This window comes from Cervus canadensis, chromosome 27 (genome assembly GCF_019320065.1).
Source record: "Cervus canadensis isolate Bull #8, Minnesota chromosome 27, ASM1932006v1, whole genome shotgun sequence".
NCBI lineage: Eukaryota > Metazoa > Chordata > Mammalia > Artiodactyla > Cervidae > Cervus > Cervus canadensis.
Window position 1 is genome coordinate 49,770,740 of NC_057412.1, and position 12,416 is coordinate 49,783,155.

The window sequence follows — 12,416 nt, forward strand, 5'->3', positions numbered from 1 at the left end:
ACATGGTGAGACCTTTAAGACTGCATTGAGAGGGAGAGGGGTCAGCTTAATTCACTCTTCCGGCTATTCCTGCCAAGGTCCCAGGCATTCCAGTGAAGTCATCTTGGGCACTCCAGACCAATTAGCATCGAACTGAGTACCACTGAATGAACCCAACAGACACCACATGGAATCAAGAAAGAAAACCTAGCTGTGATGCCATCTTGATATGTCAACTTTATGTTCTTTTTTAGGTCAAGTAGTCTTCTAGGGGTCGCTGTGGAAGGCTTTGGCAGATGCAGCAAAGGCCCCTAATCAGCTGACTTTAAATGAGGATAGGTATTTCCGGTTATTTCTCTGGACCTTATTAAATTGGTTGTGTGTGTTAGTCACTCAGTCATGTCTGACTCTTTGCAACGCCATGGACTAGACCTCACCTGGCTCCGCTGTATGGAATTCTCCCTGCAAGAATACTGCAGTGGGTTGCCATTCCCATCTCCCGGGGATCTTCCCAAGCCACGGATTGAACCCAGGTTTCCCACATTGCAGACAGATTCCTTAATATTTGAGCCACCAGGGAAGCCTTTTGGATGGCCTTAAAAAAGCAGGCTTGGGTGTTTTGTAAGGAAGAGAAGAAATTCCACCTTTGGACAGCAGCTCTGCCTATTTCCATAGAATTTAGACCTCAATATGATCTTCCGTTCCTGATGTCCTGCCATTCAGACTTACTTAGATAGCCCCCACAATTGTAGTGGGCCAGTTCCTTGAAATAAATAAACCTTTGCAATAAACCCTACTGGTTTTGCTTCTTTGATTGAACTTTTACTGATACACTAGCTATGCCCTGTCCAAATTCCTAATTCATGGAATCAAGAGATTAATATTAATAGATAAATGTTGTTTTAGGCCGCCGAAATTTGGGATAGTTTTCTACAAGGCAGTTAATAACTAAAACAATATTTAATAGGGCAGTTTGTTGCATCTTTAATTTTTTAAAAGAATTTTAGTATTTTAACTATTTCTAGCCTTTGCTTTCCCACACAAGTTTTAAAAGAAACTTTTACAGATACGTTCCAAACTCTATTGGTATCTTGGTGGGAATCGAATTGTCTCTGTGGGCCAATGTTACGTGAATGACACGGTTATGATTTTGAATATTCTTACCCATCTACTTTTTGTTTATTTAATTCTTAATGTTACTCAATAATGTTTAAAAATCTCCTCCAAAAGGTCTTATAAACTTTTTTCCATATTTTTCCAGTGACTTTATATTTTAATGTTATTATATATATATATATGTAATTTATTAAAATGAAAATTTCTCTTTGTTGCTATGGGTGGGGAATGATTTTTTATATTGAGCTTATATTTCTGCAATAGTAGTTTTATTATGTATCCATTTATTGGCCATGTCACATGTGGAATTATAGTTCCCCAGCCAGGGAGTGCATTCTAAGCATGGAGTCTTAGCCACTGGACACCTAGCTGTGTCCCTCTCTTCCTGGATTTAATACTTTGCCTGAAGAGTTTTTAGGTTTTCATTTTCTGTCTCGTGTTTATTTCATCCTCTTTTCTTCAGAAACTTTAAGTGGAAGTTGGATAGAGACAAAAAGCTGAGCTCAAGTTTACTCATGGACAAATTTAAAGATACTGGAGTTTATGGCATGTGTGCTTTTAGGATCCGAACGTACGTTCTTCTATTGGGTCTTTACAACTTAACCATGTGCATAAGGAAAACTAGAGTTAAAAAGAAAACATGGAAAGTGGAATAGTTACAGTATACTTAAAGGTCAAGATCCCAGCCTTGAATTAACAAGCTGTGTGAGCTTGGAGAAATCACTCAACCTTTTTCTGCTTGCTTTTCTCACCCATAAGATGGGGATTAAAATAAGCCTATATCATAGAGTCTTAAGGACAAAATATAATGAGTGCATTTCATTCGAAATTCTCATCACTTTGAAAGCTCAATAATCATTCAATAAATGACAGTTATTATGATTCAAAGAAAGTAACTGTATTTAAATGAAAGTGTTTAACAAATATATGTAATTTTTCTATATTGAAATTGCACTTTATTTTGAGATGTTAACATTTTAACGGTGTATTCTCACCTACCTGCTTTTGGAGGGCTGGCCAAAAGTGAGTGAAGTTGGTCTTTCATTTACCTATTCTTCTTTAGAGGTCCTGTACTTCCTTTCAGTTCTTTTCCTTACATGTGTTTAATGTGAAGATTGCTTTGTAAAATTCATACTAGGGAATCTGTGATTTATGTGATGTCCGTGGAAGACTGTTTCTTCAAATAAGTGCGTGTGTATGTATCTCATCCAATATACTTTTCTCAGGGCTTCCTATGTGGTGATAGTGGTAAAGAAGCTGCCTACCAATGCAGGAGACCTAAGAGACATGGATTCGATCCCTGGGTCAGGAAGACACCCTAGAGAAGGGCATGGCAACCCACTCCAGTCTTCTTGCCTGGAGAATCCCATGGACAGAGGAGCCTGGAGGGCTACAGTCCATGGGGTCTCAAAGAGTTAGGCACAACTGAAGTGACTTGGCACACACAGACACTTTTCTCCAAATTCGAGATTGACATGCCTTCATCAAGGGGTTCAGTTCAGTTCAGTTCAGTCGCTCATTGGTGTCTGACTCTTTGTGACCTCAAGAACTGCAGCACATGGGCTTCCCTGGCCATCACCAAGTGGTGGAGGGTCTTTATTACCTACCTTTGAAACTGGATGGGCTGTAGATGTCTTGATTAGTAGAATATGGTGAGGTGATGCAACTGACTTCTGCAGCTAAATCATTATATGCATATGATTTCTGCTTGGATCGTCCTAGGACACTTGACCTTGGAACCAGCCACCATGTTGTGAGGAAGCCCAGACTGCATAGAAAATGTTAAACAGTTTCTTTGAGTCTTCATTTCATTATGAAGTTTCTTATTATGTAAAACTTAAATAAATGTGTTTGCTTTTTCTTGCTTATCTGCCTTTTGTTACAGGGATCTTATTTGAGAACTTAAAAGTGTGGAGGAAAGAGCTATCTTTTCTTCCTCTATACCTGTTTATTTCTTGATGGTGCTTTTTTTAATTAGCAGAATCTTTCAGATTTGATTAATACCAACTTGTCATTCAGTCTTATATTGACAGTAAGCAGTAGAAGGAAGGGAGATGAGGTGAATTTGTCAACCTGATCTGTAAAGATGGCATCATATGAAAAACAAAGACTAGACCTTCGTGATTGCCAGGAGAAATATCAATAACCTCTGATATGCAGATGACACAAGCCTTATAGCAGAAAGCGAAGAGAAGCTAAAAAGTCTCTTGATGAAAGTGAAAGAGGAGAGTGAAAAAGTTGGTTTAAAACTCAACATTCAGGAAACTAAGATCATGGCATCTGGTCCCATCACTTCATGGCAAATAGACAGGGAAACAGTGGAAACACTGAAAGACTTTATTTTGGGGGGCTTCAAAATCACTGCAGATGGTGACTGCAGCCATGAAATTAAAAGACATTTGCTCCTTGGAAGAAAAGCTATGGCAAACCTAGACAGCATATTAAAAAGGAGAGACATTACTTTGCCGACAAAGGTCCATCTAGTCAAAGCTACGGTTTTTCCTTTAGTCATGTATGGATGTGAGAGTTGGACCATAAAGAAGGTTAAGGGCCAAAGAGTTGATGCTTTTGAACTGTGGTGTTGGAGAAGACTCTTGGGAGTCCTTTGGACTGCAAGGGATCAATCCAGTCAATCCTAAAGGAAATCAGTCCTGAATATTCATTGGAAGGACTGATGCTAAAGCTGAAGCTCCAATACTTTGACCACCTGTTGTGAAGAATGAGTAATTGGAAAAGACCTTGATGCTGGGAAAGATTTAAGGCAGAACGAGAAGGGGACAACAAAGTATGAGATAGCTGGATGGCATCACCGACTGGATGGGAGTTTGAGCAAGCTCCAGGAACTGGTGATGGACCCGGAAGCCTGGCCGGCTGCAGTCCACGAGGTCACAAAGAGTCAGACACTACCGAGTGACTGAACTGAACTGAGACCTTCATGTTTGCTTTCTATTAATAATATTTCTAAGAATATGTGTATGATATAATCATTCTTCAAAAATATGTTTGGAATATCAACATGATTCAGTTCTGCTGCTTAACTTTGATGAAAAGATTTTGTAAGTAAAACTAGTATTTATTTTCCAATGTGGATTTCTAAAACTATACCCTTAGTGACTTTTCAAAAATAGAGGTATGGCCAGCTAAGAGAAGAAAAGAAAACAAAAAACACTCCAAGGAAAACAACATATTGGAATTGAACTAAATATATGTGTATAAAGTAAAATTAAAGTGGAAAATCAAATATTTTAATAATTCTTCTCCAGGGAAGTGTGAGTGTGTATGTGTTTTCATGTGTGTGCACGTGTGTGTGTGTGTGTTTGCACTTGAACATAAATCATCCTGAGACTGTTTTTCCTTCCAAATTGTCCTGACTTTGAGACAGCAGAGACCCAGTAAAATATGCTGGTTTGACTCTTTCTAAAGGCAACTCTTAAAAGGAGACATTAAAGAAAAAAAAAAAAAGTCTTAATTTGGATTTGTTTCTTTCCATGATCATACATTTGTCTTAATCAGGCCAATGCTTCCCATGTTTTCATTTCATAATTAAGAATGTATAAGTTATCATATGTGGACTTTGTGTTAAAGAAAGCATCTTGGAGCAAAACTCTATTGGCCTGACTCTAGTAATGTCAGTCAGGTTAAGCTTACAATTCAAAAATGATTATTTGAATGATGTTCTAGTTTTCTCTCTTGACTGCTTTGCAGTGTTTAAAGTCTGAAGCCAGTATTTCTGTTCTAATAATAAGGTTATGCCAAAGGTGAGGAAGACAACAAGACCCAAACAAGGAGCTAATAGCAAATACCAGTGGCGTCTTTAGTGGGAATATTCAAATTTGGTCTTACTTACCCAAGCATTAAATGGTTCATCTGCATTTTCTATTGAGTGTCAGAGCAGCGTATAATTAAGTGAAATTGTTTGTAATTGCAGAGTACCCCATCATAGCTTAATAATCTTCATATGCTTTGTTTAATGTTATTTAAAGTCTTTCATTCTGTGGAAAGGGTCGTACTCCCCTTCAAAGAGGGCTAGCTGTGTCTAAGGACAGGTTTCAAAATTATAGGGGATTGTTTTTATACAAATATTATAAATTAGTAAATAATTATTTGTTGGTTATCTAATAAAAGGAGAGTAATTATAATAATTTATGCAATTGGAAAAAGGGAAACCTGCAGAGAGAAAAACAAAACGAAATTTTTTTTCTCATTTTTTATCTGTACCACTGGTGTCTGCTGCTATAAGTACCTTTCCATCTGTATTTGAACTGAAAAGTTAAAGAGAAAGCATCAAGCAGTAATAAAGGAGATTTAAACCGAAAGACCAGAAGATGTCTCTTAGAGACTGAATTCTGTTCCTTCAAAATCCATATGTTTAAGCTCTAATACCCAATGTAACTATATTGGAGATAGAGCCTTTAAATAGTTAATTGAGATCATAAGGGTGGGGCCCTAATTAAATAGGACCAGTATCCTTATAAGGAGTAGAAGAGATACCACAAGTACATCTAAAAAGAGGAAAGGTCATGTGATGACATGGTGAAAAGGCAACCTTCTATAAGTCAAAAGTATCACAGAAACCAACTTTGCTGGAACCTTGATCCTAGCCTAGCAGTCTCTAGAGTCGGGAGAAAATAAATTTCTTCTGTTTAAACCACATAGTCTGTGGTATTCTGTTATGGCAGCTCCAGCCTACTGTTTCAGGACTGAGTAGCATCTAGCTCCAGAAGTTTTAATGTCAACTCTGTAAATTAGTATAAATTAAATCCGTTATCAGCTGGACACAGACAAACTTGCTTTACCTTTACATTTATGCAAATAATTATTGTTACTCAAATATGTATCAGCATTTAAAACAAACCAATACATACATAAATATGTACATAAGAAAGACATACAGTACCATCTAATGTACTACCCTCATCCAAAATGTTAGAGCTTCAGTGATGTTGAGTTTATTATGTTCTATTTAAAGATACCTCTGTTGCTTTAGCATGAACCTCTGACCCTGTGCCAGCTTGTTGAGTGAGCGCTGGTTTTCCCCAGTGGGATGGATAGAGCATCTCATGACTGCTAGTCTGGATCTCTTAACACTGATGCTCTACTGCTTTATAATACACTTGGCTTATTGATCAGTGGTGTCTGTGTAGCTACTGGATTGCTTGTCTGTTGTTATCAAGTATCAAATTTCAGGTATCTCAGTAACAAAATCTGTCTCTGTTTATGGCGATGTTCGAAATCTAATTGCTCTTAGCTTTATGAAGACAGAGATATAAAATCTGAGATTTTAAATTCATGTGAGGGAGAGTTCTAAATTATAAAATGCAATTTGGACATTTGTTTTTCCTTTATCCTAGGATGGCCGAGGTGTTATCTAAATGTTGTTACCTCTAAGTGTTTTCTTTGCGATATATTTATATGCGGTTACAGGCTACTAGCATGACATATAAACTTCCCAGTGGAGGAGGTGTTATCTCAAAAGGACTCATACATTCTAACATTTATGCAGCTATTCTGGCTTGTCCTTAGAAAAGGTCTTATAACCCACTGAAAGCAAGAGTAATTTGTAAGGACTCTAAAATTTTAGAAATGTTAGGAAATAATGACAGTCTATGACACTTGTTAACTTACATAATTAATCGAGTGCTGGACCTAAAGCCTTGGAAAAGAGAGAGTTAAGCACTGCAGTTTACAAATGGTTACTCTGTTATTGCTGCCGCCTTCCTCTTGTGCCTGGAAGGGGCTCTGAAATTCATGTCATTGAAATAAGTCTTTGAAAAGGACATTTAATAAGACAGAGAAACTTGATTTTGGATTTCAGCTCTGCCTTGGACTATTTCTCTTGGACATTACATAAACCTCTTTAAACTCAATTTCCTCCTCTAATCCCAGCCACCACACAGTGTATTATTAAGGAGGAAAGGGGACAATCCAGGTTTAGTACACAGCAGTTGCGAAAAGTGCTCCACAAGGGCTCATCGCCTCTGTGTTTCTGTAGAAGCTGCAGGACGGCCTCTGGCTTCGCCTTGCCCTTGGCAGTCACAAAAGTAGTGACAGGGCAGGACTTCAGCCTTGCTGCAGGAAAGAAGGCCCGGAGCCGTGTCTTCAAGGCCAGAGTGGAGGCTGTGCTGGGAGAGCATCCCTTCTCCGCCCCTCGCAGCAGCCGCTTCTGACTCCTCTGAGTAGGGTTCCAGCTGAGTTACAGTGAGCTGTTTCTCTGATCAGGTTTCTCCAGCAAATATTTGTATTGGGGCTAGAAGGACGGATGACTGACATACTGGTTCTAAAACATTCTAGCTAGCAAAGTACACATTTTTGTTATTTCCCTCATTTTCTGTCTCTTCTTTCCCCTAAGATTTCTGGCAAGAAAATGTGTGCATGTACATAAAGATATACACATGCACACACGCGCTGTATGTCATTTTATTTTAATTAAGCATTTATACAAGCTGATGTGAACGGCACTAAATTACTGTGATTATGTGCACCTTTTTGTCTCCAGCAGAAGCTGACTTATAACCAGCTTAGAGTTTTCTCTGTCCTTTAATTCTATTGCTGACAAGTCCTTGGGTACTTCCCGGTGGCTCAGTGGTAAAGAATCTGCCTGCCAGTGCAGGGGTTGTATGTTTAATCCCTGGGTTGGGAAGATCCCCTGGAGAAGGAAATGGCAGTGTTCTTGCCTGGAGAATCCCATAGATGGAGGAGCCTGGGGGGCTACAGTCCGCGGGGTCGCAAAGAGTCAGACACATTTGAGCTACTGAGCACGCAAGCACAGTTCTCCACTGCGGTATTCCTGCTTCCTTTCTGGTGACTATTCCACAGTCCCCTGAAGAACTAAACTTTAGCCCTCCTTTTCTCTGACACCACTGTAAAACTTGCTGGGTCTTTCTTCTCCTGGCTCCTGACTGTGGACATCCCAAAGTTTTAGCATAGTCTTATTCTCAAAAGGCTTACCTTTTAAATCTCTCATGACCTGCCGACTTATTTGTTTTGAGTCTTAAGTTAACCCATATTCCTAATTGGTGGTAGAGCATCTCAAATTCTTTAGATATAAATCCAAATCCATCTTATTGCAAAGCCCTATTCATTTCTAGTATCTATTTCCTATAACATACAAAACTGTCTCTGGCTTTTTAAATTTTTAATTTATCTTTTCTCTTCTTCTCTTGTTTTTAAACAGCACTTCTCTTGGAGATTATGTTAGAGTGATTCTATCTGTCATATTCAGTTTTTGATTCTTATTTAAATACCTTCCTAGGATTAAAAGTTCAATACCTCAGCTTTTAAGACTAAATTACTATATTTACCTCTTCATGGATTCTCTGTTCATTCATATCTGTTTAGTAATTATCTACACAACTTATTCAGTTACTTAAGGTATACTGTCTATTCTTATATATGAGACAGCATACTTTAAGAACATGTTACATACCTGTTCTCCAAAACTGGGTATTGAGCTCTTCAGTGACATTGTTTATGACCTAATGCACCAAAGTTACTCAAATCTAGTGATACCCTATCTTCAAAGAAGGGCATTTTTTTGCTGCTTCTCTCACATAGAAGATAACAATGCCACTTCTCTTTGTATTTTTGAGTTGGGTTGGTCTCATAGTATAATTAGTTAAATAATAAATCTCATCAATGCTATGTGATCTGGTGACTAAATTCAGTATGTGGCTACTTTAGTCAGATCTTTTATGTATTTTACATCCAAGTCATTTTACATATTTTTATTTTCTCATATTTAATATATATTACATGCTAATTAATAAAACATCACACCTAGTTTTCTTATTATATCTAGTTTATCCTTTTAACATGTCTCACATAGAAATGAGCTTGTAACTTGAGATCAAAATGTCGAAGAAGTATTCTGCTGGCTAGACTGGTAAGTTGAGTTTTTACTCAATACCTAAATGAAAAATTAAAACAACCTGCTTCTTTTTCTTTATCATTGGCATTCTTGAAGCCAGATATATAATAGACTCAATCAAAATTTGTTGAATAAATGTGTAAATGAATGAAGATACTCAAATTCAAATCAAATATTCAACATAACTAGTCTTATTCAACAAATTAACAACAAGGTAATTTTCCCACCTGTGGATGAGTTTCTGAAGTTAAATTCGATCACAAAGAGAAATTATATTCACTTGAGAAAATAAATATTTCTCATACTTGTTAAGATGTACGTTCACTGCCATTAGTTTCCCAAAAACATCCATGAGCAGCTTTAGCATCCTTGATGCTCTCTGCTTAGCACTGGCCATCAGGTTCAGCTATCAAACCTGTAAGTGGTGGCTTCGTGTTGGTGTTTAAAGCTACAGCAGAGTCACTTTTTGTGGAGGAACCATCTTCTGTGCTGCGATGCGGTTCCTCAGTATTAATCCCAATGCTGAGAATTACACCAGGCTTAGTCACAAGCCACTGGTTGTACTATCAACTGAATAGCAAATTACGTCTTAATCAAGATGCTGTTTACCTGTGATACTTCTATCTGCAGATTTACTTTGCATGTATCCCAAGTACTTCACGTATATCAGTCGGTTGAACTCTTATATCTACATTAGTCCTACCCATTTTTTGCTTCAGAGTATTAAATGACTATCTTAAAATATAAAACACAGGTGAGAAGAAATGAGATATAATTTTACATGTATCTATAGAACCAGTTTAGTTACCTTAACACAAGGAACCGATATATGAGGTAAACTTTTGGAAAATATGTCAAACATCTGTTTATATTTAGGAAATTAATTCAATTGATGTTATCTTCCAGTTGTTTGGGGACAATAACTTACTCCAAATTTTATTTCCTCTTTAAGTTTTATTTGCCTCATCCCCTACATTAGAGATTTGTGTCATTTTTATTTTTATTTTCATCTAATATATACTTATAATCTCTCCCCATAAGATTTTTTTCCTTTTCAACCTTTTTTGGAGAGAGTATTTTTCTTCATTAATCATCACAGACAGGCTTCCAAGTTTAAGATTTTCTAATACTTTCTTATTCTATTTCATCCATTCTTAAGAAACTAAATTCTTCATCTTTGTTGTCAGTTAAGTTACTGACAAAGGCCTAGTATTTGACCCCTAATTTATATGCATTATCTCATTTATTTTTCTCATTTAGTCCTATGTATTATTATCGAATTTTATAAATGAGTAAAAGCAGAACTCAGGAAAGTTGTATAACTTGTCTTAAGTAAATCAATCAGATTCTCTGCAGTTATGATGCCAAAATTCCCTGCTTTTTAAATTATTTCATAGATGCCTATAGGAATAGGCAAATTCTAGCATTTCACAGATGCCTGTAGTTCTTAGATATTTGACAAGATTCTTTGCCAAGTTTAATAAATTTGACTCGCTGCTGCCATGTGTTAACTTTGTAAAAGATGAAGATTTTTAAAAAAATATTGATTTTCTTTAGTAGTTTCAATCTTTTGATGTATTTTACCAAGTAGCTGAATTATGGTGGCCACTATTGCTGTTTGGTTAGTTAGGCAGAGTCTGGGAAAATAATATAATCAACTACTGCAATAACATCCATTATTAATCCAATTCTTAGGAAATGGCACTACTGTTATGTAAAATAATGCCAAAATCCATTAATTATTGTTACTTATAAATAGCTTTGGCATGAGTTAGCCAATGAACAAGATACCTTGTTAGTGGGTTCCCATAAAGGATAGCATTGATAGGATCTTTGCAAATATAATCTTAGAGAATTATAGGTGTTCCATAGACTTACCACACTGAAAAAGATCCTCAAAGCCATCTCTGTGTTCTGAATGAACATACTTTACCTCAGAGGTAAAATGGAAATTTTATTTGTGCTCTAAAAGGTAACCAGCACATTGTTTAGGAGGGAAACATTCTGGCAGATAAGTAAGGAAGTCCTTGGTATTATGTTCTAGTTAGGAGCATGCAAGTACCATTTAGTATTTTTGACCAAAAGCAGTATGAAAGTCAAATATAATTGTCATAGTACAAGTGAAGATTCTCGTTATTTATAGTATGTTTTGGCCCATCAGGATTCTTGAAAAATTTATTGCAAATGAGAAGGTATGTGAACTGATTCTGTGCTAATTTACTCAGTGAGTAAATTTGAAGCAATTTTTTTTAATTCAAAATGAGGTTGACTTGTACTATATGAATATGTCATGAATGAATTCATATGTCATGAATCTTTCTCCAAAAATAAAATGAGAATCCTACTAACCCTCACACTTTTGTCTAGGATCTCCATTTGAACTCTTGAGATTCCTTTTCAGATTTAGCAAACTAGTAAGTTCTTGTGCTTCTACGAATGAAAAGGACAAGACTGGTGTTTTAAAGAAGATTGTCATAGCATAAAGATATATGTGTGTCTGTCACATATGTGTGTGTGTGTGTAGATACAGATGTGTGTATGAGTGTGTATGTGTTCTCTCTTCTTTAAAAATGGTCAGGAAATATTAGTTATTTTTGAGCACATGCCAAAAGCAAAAATTCTAGCTAACAAGAATAGTTTTCTTTTTTCCAGACAGTTAAAAGAAGTGTCTGAAAATAAGAACTGTAATAGAACTGCTTTCTCCAGCAGAATTATAACATAATTACTGAGGGACCATAATATATTTTATACTACTCTGTTAGAGTTTTCTACTATTTTTTGTCCTTTAGAAGATTTTACTACACTGAACTCAGAACAGAGGTCACAGTCCACATATCTGACAAATAAGTAAAAAAGTAATAATCCTAAATAGAAAGTGCTTATAGTGACATTCTGTGGAGTTAGTGTACTACCACCTTTAACCCTTGCTTAAATTGTGTTAATTCATCACCGAACCCATTCAACATTTAATAAAGTATTCAGTAATGTACAGTGCGAAGCTACCGCTCCCCATAAAACAGGGTTAAACAGTGTTTATATGTAGTTACAGGTTCATAGACTCTCTGGTCCTTTATATTTCTTAGTCTTCTCAGTGGAAGCAAAGTGAATAAATATACCTATTCAGTCTAAGTATTTGTCGCTGAATAATATTAAATATAATTAAATCAATTAAATATGATTGATTATATATCTCAAGCAAAATTGCACTTTAAAGAGCCTTTTGCCTTCCACCGAAAAGAGAAAAATGCCATTATAAAGAATTGATTATATCTTTATTTTATATCTGCAAGTAAATGCTTTCAGGAAAAATTAAAAATACTAATTATTAAAAACTTAAATATTTGTACTTCAGCTTTTGATTTCTTTTCTGAAGAATCATTTCTACATTCACCATCTTATATATCTCAATTGGAGTAGTTTGGTTTGTTCTATCTTTAGTAGGAATTTAAACCTT